Source organism: Setaria viridis, chromosome 3, assembly GCF_005286985.2.
Source record: "Setaria viridis chromosome 3, Setaria_viridis_v4.0, whole genome shotgun sequence".
In the NCBI taxonomy this organism is placed as follows: Eukaryota; Viridiplantae; Streptophyta; class Magnoliopsida; order Poales; family Poaceae; genus Setaria; species Setaria viridis.
Genome location: NC_048265.2, coordinates 50252614 through 50264143, shown reverse-complemented (window position 1 = coordinate 50264143; position 11530 = coordinate 50252614).

Here is an 11530-nt window from a genome sequence, read left to right as displayed (position 1 = left end):
AAAACGGGTCCGGAGGCAATTTTCACGGCTTCGGACGATCACGTGGGTTTTCGACCATTATTGCCGGTGTGACCGTATTCGGGCTCCCGTGACCTATAGCACACGTTTTCTTGGCAGAAAACGGGTCTGGAGGCCATTTTCACGGCTTCGTACCATCCCCCACGTTTTCGACCCCGGATGCCGGTCTGATCGTATTCGGGCTCCCGTGATCTATAGCACACGTTTCACAGCCGAAAGTGGGTCCGGAGGCCATTTTTACGGCTTCGGAGCATCCCCCACGTTTTCGACCACGGTTGTCGGTGTGACTGTATTCAGGCTCCCGTGACCTATAGCACACGTTTTCTTGGCAGAAAATGGGTCCGGAGGCCATTTTCATGGCTTCGGACCATCCCCCACATTTTCGACCCCGGATGCCGGTATGACCGTACTCGGGCTCCTGTGACCTATAGCACACGTTTTCACGGCCGAAAATGGGTCCGGAAGCCATTTTCACGGCTTTGGACAATCACCCACGTTTTCGACCCCAGTTGCTGGTGTGACCGTATTCGGGCTCCCGCGACCTATAGCACACGTTTTCTTAGCTGAAAACAGGTCCGGAGGCCATTTTCACGGCTTCGGACCATCCCCCACGTTTTTGACCCCAGTGCCTAGTGTGATCGTATTCGGGCTCCCGTGACCTATTGCACACGTTTTCTTGGCAGAAAACGGGTTCGGAGGCCATTTTCACGACTTTGGACCTTCCCCACATTTTCGACCCCGGTTGCCGGTGTGACCGTATTCGGTCTCCCGTGACCTATAGCACACGTTTTCTTGGCCGAAAACGGGTCAGGAGGCAATTTTCACGTCTTCGGACGATCACGTGTGTTTTCGACCATTATTGCCGGTGTGACCGTATTCGGGCTCCCGTGACCTATAGCACACGTTTTCTTGGCAGAAAACGGGTCTGGAAGCCATTTTGACGGCTTCGTACCATCCCCCACGTTTTCGACCCCAGATGCCGGTGTGACCGTATTCGGGCTCCCGTGACCTATAGCACACGTTTCACAGCCGAAAGTGGGTCCGGAGGCCATTTTCACGGCTTCGGAGCATCCCCCACGTTTTCGACCCCGGTTGTCGGTGTTACCGTATTCGGGCTCCCGTGACCTATAGCACACGTTTTCTTGGCCGAAAACGGGTCCGGAGGCAATTTTCACGGCTTCGGACGATCACGTGCGTTTTCGACCATTATTGCCGGTGTGACCGTATTCGGGCTCCCGTGACCTATAGCACACGTTTTCTTGGCAGAAAACGGGTCTGGAGGCCATTTTCACGGCTTCGTACCATCCCCCACGTTTTCGACCCCGGATGCCGGTCTGATCGTATTCGGGCTCCCGTGACCTATAGCACACGTTTCACAACCGAAAGTGGGTCCGGATGCCATTTTTACGGCTTCGGAGCATCCCCCACGTTTTCGACCCCGGTTGTCGGTGTTACCGTATTCAGGCTCCCGTGACCTATAGCACACGTTTTCTTGGCAGAAAATGGGTCCGGAGGCCATTTTCATGGCTTCGGACCATCCCCCACATTTTCGACCCCGGATGCCGGTATGACCGTACTCGGGCTCCTGTGACCTATAGCACACGTTTTCACGGCCAAAAATGGGTCCGGAAGCCATTTTCACGGCTTTGGACGATCACCCACGTTTTCGACCCCAGTTGCTGGTGTGACCGTATTCGGGCTCCCGCGACCTATAGCACACGTTTTCTTAGCCGAAAACAGGTCCGGAGGCCATTTTCACGGCTTCGGACCATCCCCCATGTTTTCGACCCCGGATGCCGGTGTCACCGTATTCGGTCTCCCGTGACCTATAGCACATGTTTTCTTGGCCGAAAACGGGTCCGGAGGCAATTTTCACGTCTTCGGACGATCACGTGCGTTTTCGACCATTATTGCCGGTGTGACCGTATTCGGGCTCCCGTGACCTATAGCACACGTTTTCTTGGCAGAAAACGGGTCTGGAAGCCATTTTGACGGCTTCGTACCATCCCCCACGTTTTCGACCCCGGATGCCGGTGTGACCGTATTCGGCGGGCTCCCGTGACCTATAGCACACGTTTCACAGCCGAAAGTGGGTCCGGAGGCCATTTTCACGGCTTCGGAGCATCCCCCACGTTTTCGACCCCGGTTGTCGGTGTTACCGTATTCGGGCTCCTGTGACCTATAGCACACGTTTTCTTGGCCGAAAACGGGTCCGGAGGCAATTTTCACGGCTTCGGACGATCACGTGGGTTTTCGACCATTATTGCCGGTGTGACCGTATTCGGGCTCCCGTGACCTATAGCACACGTTTTCTTGGCAGAAAACGGGTCTGGAGGCCATTTTCACGGCTTCGTACCATCCCCCACGTTTTCGACCCCGGATGCCGGTCTGATCGTATTCGGGCTCCCGTGATCTATAGCACACGTTTCACAGCCGAAAGTGGGTCCGGAGGCCATTTTTACGGCTTCGGAGCATCCCCCACGTTTTCGACCACGGTTGTCGGTGTGACTGTATTCAGGCTCCCGTGACCTATAGCACACGTTTTCTTGGCAGAAAATGGGTCCGGAGGCCATTTTCATGGCTTCGGACCATCCCCCACATTTTCGACCCCGGATGCCGGTATGACCGTACTCGGGCTCCTGTGACCTATAGCACACGTTTTCACGGCCGAAAATGGGTCCGGAAGCCATTTTCACGGCTTTGGACAATCACCCACGTTTTCGACCCCAGTTGCTGGTGTGACCGTATTCGGGCTCCCGCGACCTATAGCACACGTTTTCTTAGCTGAAAACAGGTCCGGAGGCCATTTTCACGGCTTCGGACCATCCCCCACGTTTTTGACCCCAGTGCCTAGTGTGATCGTATTCGGGCTCCCGTGACCTATTGCACACGTTTTCTTGGCAGAAAACGGGTTCGGAGGCCATTTTCACGACTTTGGACCTTCCCCACATTTTCGACCCCGGTTGCCGGTGTGACCGTATTCGGTCTCCCGTGACCTATAGCACACGTTTTCTTGGCCGAAAACGGGTCAGGAGGCAATTTTCACGTCTTCGGACGATCACGTGTGTTTTCGACCATTATTGCCGGTGTGACCGTATTCGGGCTCCCGTGACCTATAGCACACGTTTTCTTGGCAGAAAACGGGTCTGGAAGCCATTTTGACGGCTTCGTACCATCCCCCACGTTTTCGACCCCAGATGCCGGTGTGACCGTATTCGGGCTCCCGTGACCTATAGCACACGTTTCACAGCCGAAAGTGGGTCCGGAGGCCATTTTCACGGCTTCGGAGCATCCCCCACGTTTTCGACCCCGGTTGTCGGTGTTACCGTATTCGGGCTCCCGTGACCTATAGCACACGTTTTCTTGGCCGAAAACGGGTCCGGAGGCAATTTTCACGGCTTCGGACGATCACGTGCGTTTTCGACCATTATTGCCGGTGTGACCGTATTCGGGCTCCCGTGACCTATAGCACACGTTTTCTTGGCAGAAAACGGGTCTGGAGGCCATTTTCACGGCTTCGTACCATCCCCCACGTTTTCGACCCCGGATGCCGGTCTGATCGTATTCGGGCTCCCGTGACCTATAGCACACGTTTCACAACCGAAAGTGGGTCCGGATGCCATTTTTACGGCTTCGGAGCATCCCCCACGTTTTCGACCCCGGTTGTCGGTGTTACCGTATTCAGGCTCCCGTGACCTATAGCACACGTTTTCTTGGCAGAAAATGGGTCCGGAGGCCATTTTCATGGCTTCGGACCATCCCCCACATTTTCGACCCCGGATGCCGGTATGACCGTACTCGGGCTCCTGTGACCTATAGCACACGTTTTCACGGCCAAAAATGGGTCCGGAAGCCATTTTCACGGCTTTGGACGATCACCCACGTTTTCGACCCCAGTTGCTGGTGTGACCGTATTCGGGCTCCCGCGACCTATAGCACACGTTTTCTTAGCCGAAAACAGGTCCGGAGGCCATTTTCACGGCTTCGGACCATCCCCCATGTTTTCGACCCCGGATGCCGGTGTCACCGTATTCGGTCTCCCGTGACCTATAGCACATGTTTTCTTGGCCGAAAACGGGTCCGGAGGCAATTTTCACGTCTTCGGACGATCACGTGCGTTTTCGACCATTATTGCCGGTGTGACCGTATTCGGGCTCCCGTGACCTATAGCACACGTTTTCTTGGCAGAAAACGGGTCTGGAAGCCATTTTGACGGCTTCGTACCATCCCCCACGTTTTCGACCCCGGATGCCGGTGTGACCGTATTCGGCGGGCTCCCGTGACCTATAGCACACGTTTCACAGCCGAAAGTGGGTCCGGAGGCCATTTTCACGGCTTCGGAGCATCCCCCACGTTTTCGACCCCGGTTGTCGGTGTTACCGTATTCGGGCTCCCGTGACCTATAGCACACGTTTTCTTGGCCGAAAACGGGTCCGGAGGCAATTTTCACGGCTTCGGACGATCACGTGGGTTTTCGACCATTATTGCCGGTGTGACCGTATTCGGGCTCCCGTGACCTATAGCACACGTTTTCTTGGCAGAAAACGGGTCTGGAGGCCATTTTCACAGCTTCGTACCATCCCCCACGTTTTCGACCCCGGATGCCGGTCTGATCGTATTCGGGCTCCCGTGATCTATAGCACACGTTTCACAGCCGAAAGTGGGTCCGGAGGCCATTTTTACGGCTTCGGAGCATCCCCCACGTTTTCGACCCCGGTTGTCGGTGTGACTGTATTCAGGCTCCCGTGACCTATAGCACACGTTTTCTTGGCAGAAAATGGGTCCGGAGGCCATTTTCATGGCTTCGGACCATCCCCCACATTTTCGACCCCGGATGCCGGTATGACCGTACTCGGGCTCCTGTGACCTATAGCACACGTTTTCACGGCCGAAAATGGGTCCGGAAGCCATTTTCACGGCTTTGGACAATCACCCACGTTTTCGACCCCAGTTGCTGGTGTGACCGTATTCGGGCTCCCGCGACCTATAGCACACGTTTTCTTAGCTGAAAACAGGTCCGGAGGCCATTTTCACGGCTTCGGACCATCCCCCACGTTTTTGACCCCAGTGCCTAGTGGGATCGTATTCGGGCTCCCGTGACCTATTGCACACGTTTTCTTGGCAGAAAACGGGTTCGGAGGCCATTTTCACGACTTTGGACCTTCCCCACATTTTCGACCCCGGTTGCCGGTGTGACCGTATTCGGTCTCCCGTGACCTATAGCACACGTTTTCTTGGCCGAAAACGGGTCCGGAGGCAATTTTCACGTCTTCGGACGATCACGTGTGTTTTCGACCATTATTGCCGGTGTGACCGTATTCGGGCTCCCGTGACCTATAGCACACGTTTTCTTGGCAGAAAACGGGTCTGGAAGCCATTTTGACGGCTTCGTACCATCCCCCACGTTTTCGACCCCGGATGCCGGTGTGACCGTATTCGGGCTCCCGTGACCTATAGCACACGTTTCACAGCCGAAAGTGGGTCCGGAGGCCATTTTCACGGCTTCGGAGCATCCCCCACGTTTTCGACCCCGGTTGTCGGTGTTACCGTATTTGGGCTCCCGTGACCTATAGCACACGTTTTCTTGGCCGAAAACGGGTCCGGAGGCAATTTTCACGGCTTCGGACGATCACGTGCGTTTTCGACCATTATTGCCGGTGTGACCGTATTCGGGCTCCCGTGACCTATAGCACACGTTTTCTTGGCAGAAAACGGGTCTGGAGGCCATTTTCACGGCTTCGTACCATCCCCCACGTTTTCGACCCCGGATGCCGGTCTGATCGTATTCGGGCTCCCGTGACCTATAGCACACGTTTCACAACCGAAAGTGGGTCCGGATGCCATTTTTACGGCTTCGGAGCATCCCCCACGTTTTCGACCCCGGTTGTCGGTGTTACCGTATTCAGGCTCCCGTGACCTATAGCACACGTTTTCTTGGCAGAAAATGGGTCCGGAGGCCATTTTCATGGCTTCGGACCATCCCCCACATTTTCGACCCCGGATGCCGGTATGACCGTACTCGGGCTCCTGTGACCTATAGCACACGTTTTCACGGCCAAAAATGGGTCCGGAAGCCATTTTCACGGCTTTGGACGATCACCCACGTTTTCGACCCCAGTTGCTGGTGTGACCGTATTCGGGCTCCCGCGACCTATAGCACACGTTTTCTTAGCCGAAAACAGGTCCGGAGGCCATTTTCACGGCTTCGGACCATCCCCCATGTTTTCGACCCCGGATGCCGCTGTCACCGTATTCGGGCTCCCGTGACCTATAGCACACGTTTTCACGGCCGAAAATGGGTCCGGAGGACATTTTCACAGCTTCGGACCATCCCCCACGTTTTCGTCCCCGGTTGTCGGTGTGACCGTATTCGGGCTCCCGTGACCTATAGCACACGTTTTGCTAGCAGAAAACGGGTCTGGAGGCCATTTTCACGGCTTCGGAGCATCCCCCACGTTTTCGACCCCGGTTGTCGGTGTTACCATATTCGGGCTCCCATGACCTATAGCACACGTTTTCACGGAAGAAAACAGGTCCGGAGGCCATTTTCACGGCTTCGGAACATCCCCCACGTTTTCGTCCCCGGTTGTCGGTGTTACCGTATTCGGGCTCCCGTGACCTATAGCACAGAAAACGGGTCCGGAAGCCATTTTCACGATTTCGGACCATCCCCCACGTTTTCGACCCCAGTTGCCGTTGTGACCGTATTCGGGCTCCCTTGACCTATAGCGCACGTTTTCTCGGCCGAAAACGAGTCTGGAGCCAATTTTAGTGTGTTCAGACCTACCCCACGTTTTAACCCCGGTGGCCGGTGTGACCGTATTCGGGCTCCTGTGACCTATAGCATATGTTTTCCTGGCCGAAAACGGGTTCGGAGGCCATTTTCATGGCTTCGGACCATCCCGTGACCTTTAGCACACGTTTTCACGGTCGAAAACGGGTCCGGAGGCCATTTTCACGGCTTCAGACCAACCCTCACGTTTTCGACCCCGGTTGCCAGTGTGACCGTATTTGGGCCCCCGTGACCTATAGCACACATTTTCTTGGCAGAAAACGGGTCTGGAGGCCATTTTCACGGCTTCGTACCATCCCCCACGTTTTCAACCCCGGATGCCGGTATGACCGTACTCGGGCTCTTGTGACCTATAGCACACGTTTTCACGGCCGAAAATGGGTCCGGAAGCCATTTTCACGGCTTTGGACGATCACCCACGTTTTTGACCCCAGTTGCCGGTGTGACCGTATTCGGGCTCGCGCGACCTATAGCACACGTTTTCTTAGCTGAAAACAGGTCCGGAGGCCATTTTCACGGCTTCGGACCATCCCCCATGTTTTCGACCCCGGATGCCCGTGTGACCGTATTCGGGCTCCCGTGACCTATAGCACACGTTTTCACAGCCGAAAATGGGTCCGGAGGACATTTTCACAGCTTCGGACCATCCCCCACGTTTTCGTCCCCGGTTGTCGGTGTGACCTTATTCGGGCTCCCGTGACCTATAGCACACGTTTTCCTAGCAGAAAATGGGTCTGGAGGCCATTTTCATGGCTTTGGAGCATCCCCCACGTTTTCGACCCCGGTTGTCGGTGTTACCGTATTCGGGCTCCCGTAACCTATAGCACATGTTTTCTTGGCAGATAACGGGTCCGGAGGCCATTTTCACGGCTTCGGACCATCCCCCACGTTTTCGACCTCGGATGCCGGTGTGACCGTATTCGGACTCCCGTGACCTATAGCACACGTTTTCACGGCCGAAAACGGGTCCGGAGGCCATTTTCACGGCTTCGGACCATCCCCCACGTTTTCGACACCGGTTGTCGGTGTGACCGTATTCGGGCTCCCGTGACCTATAGCACACGTTTTGCTAGCAGAAAACGGGTCCGGAGGCCATTTCACGGCTTCGGAGCATCCCCCACGTTTTCGACTCCGGTTGTCGGTGTTACCATATTCGGGCTCCCATGACCTATAGCACACGTTTTCACGGAAGAAAACGGGTCCGGAGGCCATTTTCACGGCTTCGGAACATCCTCCACGTTTTTGTCCCCGGTTGTCGGTGTTACCGTATTCGGGCTCCCGTGACCTATAGCACAGAAAACGGGTCCGGAAGCCATTTTCACGATTTCAAACCATCCCCCACGTTTTCGACCCCAGTTGCCGTTGTGACCGTATTCGGGCTCCCTTGACCTATAGCGCACGTTTTCTCAGCCGAAAACGAGTCCGGAGCCAATTTTAGTGTCTTCGGACCATGCCCCACGTTTTAACCCCGGTGGCTGGTGTGACCGTATTCGTGCTCCTCTGACCTATAGCATATGTTTTCCTGGCCGAAAACGGGTTCGGAGGCCATTTTCATGGCTTCGGACCATCCCATGACCTTTAGCACACGTTTTCACGGTCGAAAACGGGTCCGGAGGCCATTTTCACGGCTTCCGACCAACCCTCACGTTTTCGACCCCGGATGCCTGTATGACCGTACTCGGGCTCCTGTGACCTATAGCACACGTTTTCACGGCCGAAAATGGGTCCGGAAGCCATTTTCACGGCTTTGGAGGATCACCCACGTTTTCGACCCCAGTTGCTGGTGTGACCGTATTCGGGCTCCCGCGACCTATAGCACACGTTTTCTTAGCCGAAAACAGGTCCGGAGGCCATTTTCACGGCTTCGGACCATCCCCCATGTTTTCGACCCCGGATGCCGGTGTCACCGTATTCGGGCTCCCGTGAGCTATAGCACACGTTTTCACGGCCGAAAATGGGTCCGGAGGACATTTTCACAGCTTCGGACCATCCCCCACGTTTTCGTCCCCGGTTGTCGGTGTGACCGTATTCGGGCTCCCGTGACCTATAGCACACGTTTTGCTAGCAGAAAACGGGTCTGGAGGCCATTTTCACGGCTTCGGAGTATCCGCCACGTTTTCGACCCCGGTTGTCGGTGTTACCATATTCAGGCTCCCATGACCTATAGCACACGTTTTCACGGAAGAAAACGGGTCCGGAGGACATTTTCACGGCTTCGGAACATCCCCCACGTTTTCGTCCCCGGTTGTCGGTGTTACCGTATTCGGGCTCCCGTGACCTATAGCACAGAAAATGGGTCCGGAAGCCATTTTCACGATTTCGGACCATCCCCCACATTTTCGACCCCAGTTGCCGTTGTGACCGTATTCGGGCTCCCTTGACCTATAGCGCACGTTTTCTCAGCCGAAAACGAGTCCGGAGCCAATTTTAGTGTCTTCGGACCATGCCCCACGTTTTAACCCCGGTGGCTGGTGTGACCGTATTCGTGCTCCTCTGACCTATAGCATATGTTTTCCTGGCCGAAAACGGGTTCGGAGGCCATTTTCATGGCTTCGGACCATCCCATGACCTTTAGCACACGTTTTCACGGTCGAAAACGGGTCCGGAGGCCATTTTCACGGCTTCCGACCAACCCTCACGTTTTCGACCCCGGATGCCTGTATGACCGTACTCGGGCTCCTGTGACCTATAGCACACGTTTTCACGGCCGAAAATGGGTCCGGAAGCCATTTTCACGGCTTTGGAGGATCACCCACGTTTTCGACCCCAGTTGCTGGTGTGACCGTATTCGGGCTCCCGCGACCTATAGCACACGTTTTCTTAGCCGAAAACAGGTCCGGAGGCCATTTTCACGGCTTCGGACCATCCCCCATGTTTTCGACCCCGGATGCCGGTGTCACCGTATTCGGGCTCCCGTGAGCTATAGCACACGTTTTCACGGCCGAAAATGGGTCCGGAGGACATTTTCACAGCTTCGGACCATCCCCCACGTTTTCGTCCCCGGTTGTCGGTGTGACCGTATTCGGGCTCCCGTGACCTATAGCACACGTTTTGCTAGCAGAAAACGGGTCTGGAGGCCATTTTCACGGCTTCGGAGTATCCCCCACGTTTTCGACCCCGGTTGTCGGTGTTACCATATTCAGGCTCCCATGACCTATAGCACACGTTTTCACGGAAGAAAACGGGTCCGGAGGACATTTTCACGGCTTCGGAACATCCCCCACGTTTTCGTCCCCGGTTGTCGGTGTTACCGTATTCGGGCTCCCGTGACCTATAGCACAGAAAATGGGTCCGGAAGCCATTTTCACGATTTCGGACCATCCCCCACATTTTCGACCCCAGTTGCCGTTGTGACCGTATTCGAGCTCCCTTGACCTATAGCGCACGTTTTCACGGCCGAAAATGGGTCCGGAAGCCATTTTCACGGCTTTGGACGATCACCCACGTTTTTGACCCCAGTTGCCGGTGTGACCGTATTTGGGCTCGCGCGACCTATAGCACACGTTTTCTTAGCTGAAAACAGGTCCGGAGGCCATTTTCACGGCTTCGGACCATTCCCCATGTTTTCGACCCCGGATGCCAGTGTGACCGTATTCGGGCTCCCGTGACCTATAGCACACGTTTTCATGGCCGAAAATGGGTCCGGAGGACATTTTCACAGCTTCGGACCATCCCCCACGTTTTCGTCCCCGGTTGTCGGTGTGACCGTATTCGGGCTCCCGTGACCTATAGCACACGTTTTCCTAGCAGAAAACGGGTCTGGAGGCCATTTTCACGGCTTTGGAGCATCCCCCACGTTTTCGACCCCGGTTGTCGGTGTTACCGTATTCGGGCTCCCGTAACCTATAGCACATGTTTTCTTGGCAGATAACGGGTCCGGAGGCCATTTTCACGGCTTCGGACCATCCCCCACGTTTTCGACCTCGGATGCCGGTGTGACCGTATTCGAACTCCCGTGACCTATAGCACACGTTTTCACGGCCGAAAACGGGTCCGGAGGCCATTTTCACGGCTTCGGACCATCCCCCACGTTTTCGACACCGGTTGTCGGTGTGACCGTATTCGGGCTCCCGTGACCTATAGCACACGTTTTGCTAGCAGAAAACGGGTCCGGAGGCCATTTCACGGCTTCGGAGCATCCCCCACGTTTTCGACCCCGGTTGTCGGTGTTACCATATTCGGGCTCCCATGACCTATAGCACACGTTTTCACGGAAGAAAACGGGTCCGGAGGCCATTTTCACGGCTTTGGAACATCCCCCGCGTTTTCATCCCCGGTTGTCGGTGTTACCGTATTCGGGCTCCCGTGACCTATAGCACAGAAAACGGGTCCGGAAGCCATTTTCACGATTTCAGACCATCCCCCACGTTTTCGACCCCAGTTGCCGTTGTGACCGTATTCGGGCTCCCTTGACCTATAGCACATGTTTTCTCGGCCGAAAACGAGTCCGGAGCCAATTTTAGTGCCTTCGGACCATGCCCCACGTTTTAACCCCGGTGGCCGGTGTGACCGTATTCGGACTCCTGTGACCTATAGCATATGTTTTCCTGGCCGAAAACAGGTTCGGAGGCCATTTTCATGGCTTCGGACCATCCCGTGACCTTTAGCACACGTTTTCACGGTCGAAAACGGGTCCGGAGGCCATTTTCACGGCTTCGGACCAACCCTCACGTTTTCGACCCTGGTTGCCAGTGTGACCGTATTCGGGCTGTCGTGACC